Genomic DNA, 5,579 nt, shown 5'->3' on the forward strand with positions numbered 1-5,579 from the left:
CTGGTTCCGTACAATCTCCTCCTCATTCACCCACCTGCAGGTGCTAGCTAGGTGCCTCAGCCATACACAGAACTGGTCCAGCGACTCCCCTTCCTGCTGCCTCTCCGCACACATGACGAACCTGTCGAAATCGACATTCGCCATGGGAAGAAAATGGTCTGGAGAGCCTGCTTCCCAGCATCGTACGTAACTGCCGGAATGTTGAGAGAGTCATAAATCCTGTAGACCTCTGTTCCCGCAGAGTACACCATGGTGGCGATCTTCGTGTCATCATCCTCTTCCCCTGAAGCCCTGAAAAACATTTCCAGTTTCTTGACCCACAGAATGCCATTTCTGCCACAGCTTGGATGGTGGGCCAGTAGTGTCAAATTCGGGCATGAGGGCCAATGTGCTGTGCATTCTGGTGGGACAGGCGCAGGGGCACCCTCTTCTTCTCCTCCCTCACCAATGATGCCAACAGGGCGAAGTACTCACAGTTTGGCACTCTTCGATGGTGGTATAAGCAGCCCAGTCACTGGATGGGTGTGCAGGTGTTCAGCACCAAAGGATGATGACAGAAGGCCTTGTGGAACTGAATGGAGAAAGTTCTAGGCGTCTTCCTTCACAGCCAGGGAAAAACTTCCCTTTTTATCTTCTTTTTTTTTAAATTTTTTTTTTTTACTCCACAGCCCTTTAGCTTGCCAGGGCTGTGGAATGTTTCAAAATTTAACTTAAAAGCCAGGGGATCGCAGCCGGCGCACGAGCACCTCCTGGGCCACTACCGCTGCGATCCACGTAAGATCAAAGATGGCCGCCGGCCATATGCGTGGGTCCGTGCCGACATCGAGAAGAGCCTCTCTCTCCGACACACTCGAAGCAGTGGCTCAGGGCTCCGGTGCCGTCCTCATCGCCAGTGATGTAAGGGCGGGGGCCGCCCGAGGCCCGCGCCAGCACTCACCCGCAGTCACACAAGCATACTGTACAGAGCACACAGGACGCGTGCTGATTGCTCAGGTCCCCGGCGGCAACTGCCGCGTGGGAACGTCTTTATTGACAGCGCGCATGCACGAGCCTCGTTATGGGCCGCGCATGCGCAATACCGCGTATTCACTACGCAACACATATGGTGCCATTATTGGAGCTTCTGAGGCTGCAGTTGACACATGACAGCCAAGGCTCATTGGCTTTGCCAGTGCTTGTTGTAAATATTATGGCTCAGACCATGTTATGGATTATTTAAACTGCATTATAATTGTTCTGGGAACTTTTTTCTCACGGTGCTTTGTGCTCGTCCCTCGCTAACTAAAATTGAGTCCAGAGAAGTTCAGCTTGCCTCGTATTGTCTGGCAAATGGATAGGGCATGTTATCAAGTTCCCAAATCCCCCCCACACTTCACGCTCACAAAGTGTGTGAACTCACAGTTTTTGCAGTAGTTTCCCCAGAGAGCTCTTCTCCATGTGCGCTGGGGTTGCTCAGAAGATCACAGCTGCCTGTTAGCATCGACCAACATAAAAAGCACCTACCGTAGTGCATGTACAGATATACCTGGCGCTATCGCTGGATAGATGTCTTTTCAAGGAACTGCCTTCTTGTGTAAAACAAGCTCTTGCCTTCTTGTTTGAAATGCTAAAAGCCGGATGGATGAACAACTGTCATGTGAAAATAATTATTCGTGAACTGCATTAACAACAAGGCGGTATAGACACTTTAGTAAATAAGGAAAATATCCGACGAGGATGGGATTCGAACCCACGCGTGCAGAGCACAATGGATTAGCAGTCCATCGCCTTAACCACTCGGCCACCTCGTCCTCGTCAAAGATCTGATCTGTACTCATTTATTTACGTATTCTGCCTGGGGTACTCTCTTTTTTAAAACATTTTTATATCAGATTGCTGTCTTCTAAAGGGTGTCACAGCAGATAGATGCGTGGATATCTTCTACATTTCCTCCATTTGTACACACCATTTCTACACTTGATCACAAAGCACAGCACCCATACACTTTCTAACCCAATGCATTTATTTGTGATTCATTTAGGACATCTGATCCAGCAATAACCCCCATATATTGTCCTTACATTGCAGCCCGCTATACGGTATTGCCCATATATACTGGTCATATATCATCAGAGTGGGTCTCATGAGCCTTTCTGTACATTCTATATTGTCCCTATACAAGGAATGGGATGGCCACAATGTTCCCTATATACTGATTAAACTGGAAACACAAGTTGGGGCGTGACTAACTCATACTGATATCGTATGAGGAGATGTTCGCCCTGGCAGAGGGCCTGATTCAGATGTTATGGTAAATTGTGGTAAATGCCACATAGAAACATGACATTTCCCAGAAACAGTCATTTCATTCTTCGAGTCTAGGGAGGACAATTGGCTTCTTGTTGACAGCAGCAGTGAAGCGTTGATATGTGGCTTTCTCTTGCATTGGGATGGTCTTCAGGATCCCTTTGATCTCTAAGTTGGCGAAGATGTAAATTTTATTTGGTGAATCCTGGTTACCTATGGCCCTCATGAAATCCTCGAACTCCTCCATCCATTCTTCCCACCTCTGACCTGGTCATTATGTAGTTGTAGCGTAAATGGGTTGGGGCGCCGTAAAAATGTGGCTCGAGATACTGGGTTTGCCCCCATGGTGGCCTGGATCTCTGTTCTTTGCGGGTAGTTTGGGCTTCCTTTAGCAGCTTGTCTGTTCTTTGTGACGGGTTGGCCGTGTGTGTGGTGTCCTTGCTGTACGGATGGTGCCCTTGTGTGGGTAGACCCATTGCAAGACCTTAATGTGGTCCTTTCTGTGGAGTGTTAGCTCTTCCACCTTCTGTGGGGGGGCTGCTTCCTTTCCATTCCCCCCTCTTCTTGTGATTCTTTCTTTTCCCGAGTTCTATAGTATTGTTAATTGAATTTGGAAAATACTAATATTTATTTTTGTTTTTTTTGTTGTTGATGGGAGGCCACGTGTGCTACACGGATTCGACTGCATCACCTGCGACATGGTGGATGGGTTTAATCGCTTTCTTCCCCCGTCTCCGATCACCCTCGTGCTTTCCTGGGGGCAGGCCTTCTTACCGCACTTTCCTGGAACGGATCCCTGCGTTGCTGTCCTCGGTGGGCAGGGCTGGACTGGCCTACAGAGATTTCCCGGTAGGCCTCTGTACTCTGGGCCTCTTGTGTGTGATATTTCCTTATTTTTTCATAGAAAAGGGGTTGGGGCTTGCTGAAAATGTGTAATATGGTGCCACTTTGAAAATGATATCCAGGGCCTCTTTTGGTTCCCAGTCCACCCCTGCCGGTGGGCCTCTCTTGCACTGGTGGGTGGCTCCTCCGGTGGCTCGGTGGTGCTCCTCATTCATGTGCATAGGCCAGCTCCCCTTCGCTGGTTTACCTCAGTCAGCGGTATGTCCTTCCTCGCACACCGGTCTATGGGCCTTACTGTCGTTCTCTCCCTGGTCCGGTTTTCTCCGCTGGCCTCCTTTTCACATGTAATGCTTCCCTTCTGGTCCCGACTGTGTTTGTTCCTACACCATCAGTGGTCTTGCAGTGGCGCACAGCATGGGTCATGGTGCCTCATCGCCAGTTGTGGGATCCCCTTTAGGCCTGTACACACACGACACAGGAGCCAGTAATTTCATGCCTACCTCCTTTATTCGTACTATAACAACTGCCCTTCTTGTCCCCAAGTCCCTCCCTTTCCTCCCTCCTCCCGCCTTCTCCCTGCGCTTTCGGTCCGTCCCTCTTAAAGGGCTCCTGCTCCATTCTTCACTGCAACATCTGCTCTTGTTCTAAAGCATGTGCGTGCAGGAGCTCCCTTTTATTTGCATGGTGTCATTTAAATCGGCAATACACTGCGGAGGTTCCCACATAACACTCCTCCTTTTTCATAATGAACATGGACAAACTGTCACTGAATATTAACTGATTCCCCCCTTACAAAATGACAATACTTATACCACTTGGGAATTGTAGAAAAACAATTACCACATAGATTGGGACTCACATAGTTGCACACATATTTTATATGAAACACGCTGAGAATATTCAGCGGGTGACAGTCAGGGTTGGTGGACTGCTGGCAGTACATTGGGGGTATCAGCACATTATACAAGACCCTTTATCAACCTGGGGTGAGTGGATCTTCAACCACTGGGAGCACCATTGTCAGCTACATTATACAAGACCCTTTATTAACCTGGGGTGAGTGGAACTTTAAACACTGAGGGACACCATTGTCAGCTACTGGCACCATATAGAGCACGCCATCAAATTGCAGGAGCACAGCTTCACATACCGTCTAACGGAGGCCACTTTAAGCATGTCCAGAATATGCAGGGTCGCAGCATTTAGATAGATATTTACTGAGTTCACTTTAAGAATTTGCAGGATTGCAGGAGACCAATTCAAACTTGCATTGGCATTGTCACCCCTACAGTAATGGGGCAGTTATGATATGATATATGGCATTTATAACGCGCCTATACACAAGTGTTTCAAGGCGCGATGAGGTAAGGGAGGGGGAACAGAGGGAGGACAGACAACGATCCTACTAGGCCAGGTGTAATTCAGATCGCGCAAGTGCATGGGAAGGGACAGTACAGTACATGGGAGTAGATAATAACAACAAGTAAAAGTAACGGCAAGCAAGTGGCAAGTGCAAGGGTAAGTGCAGACATCAGGTGTCAAGTGCTGGTAGAGGGGCTGTAGGGATACAGAAACAGTCCCCAAGTCCTGGGGTTTCCAGGCGGGCAGTGCAGGTATGTCTGACTTGTGGAGGGAGGGACCAGGGCCCACGCTCAGTGGGTGTCCAGGTAACCAGTGCAGGGGAGAGGAGGAGAGAAAGCAGAAGCAAAGAGAAAGGTTTTGAGGTGCCTCCAGAACCAGAGATGGTTCTCCTCCAGTTTGAGGGAGGCATAGAGGCTCCAGCTGAAGAAAGAGAGCGACCACCAACTCGTTGCTTGGAGAAGCGAAAGACCGTGAGGGAGTTGGAGGTGAATGAGCGAAGAGCTTGAGAAGGAAGATATTTAGGAAGACAGAGTTGAAGGGATTGTGGCCCGTGCCCCAGAAGGCCTTGTGGACAATGCATAGGGTTTTGAACTTAATCCTCGCAGCCACTGGAAGCCAGTGCAGAGATTTCAGTCCTGGGGAGATACGATCCCTGGGCTTGAGGCCAAGGACAAATCTCGCAGTTCTGTTCTGGATGAGTTGCAGATGGCGGAGAGTAGAGGCAGGCAGATTTAGAAAGAGGCTGTTGCAGTAATCCAGCCTGGAGAGAACCAGAGCTCTGGAGACAGTGAGCTTCTGGGGGAAGGAGAGGAAAGGAAGAATACCTCAGAGGAGGTGCAGCTGGTAGTGTGACTTCTTAGAGACGTCAGAGATGTGAGGAGAGAAGGAGAGTGTGGAGTCGAATATGACCCAAGGTTTTTAGCAATGCAGGTGAGAGCAGGAAGAGGGCCAAGAGAGGCCGGCCAGAGAGCGACAGGAAAGGAGGGAGCGGGTGTGCCGGTGAGGAGAATCTCAGTCTTACTCGAATTGAGGCAGAGGTCACTGGCGGCACACCACTCCTGGATAGCAGACAGACAGTCAGAGATGAG

The 5,579-nt window shown here is 49.5% G+C and overlaps 1 non-coding gene across 1 annotated transcript; it reads right to left on the minus strand.

Moving 5' to 3' along the window:
* Nucleotides 1-1,708: 1,708 nt before the first annotated feature.
* On the minus strand, nucleotides 1,709-1,790 carry TRNAS-GCU (transfer RNA serine (anticodon GCU)). Its single transcript has one exon. It is a non-coding gene; the product is annotated as a tRNA-Ser (tRNA).
* Between the last annotated feature and the right edge of the window lie 3,789 nt (nucleotides 1,791-5,579).

Source organism: Ambystoma mexicanum, chromosome 1p, assembly GCF_040938575.1.
Source record: "Ambystoma mexicanum isolate Mex_15411 chromosome 1p, UKY_AmexF1_1, whole genome shotgun sequence".
Lineage (NCBI taxonomy): Eukaryota > Metazoa > Chordata > Amphibia > Caudata > Ambystomatidae > Ambystoma > Ambystoma mexicanum.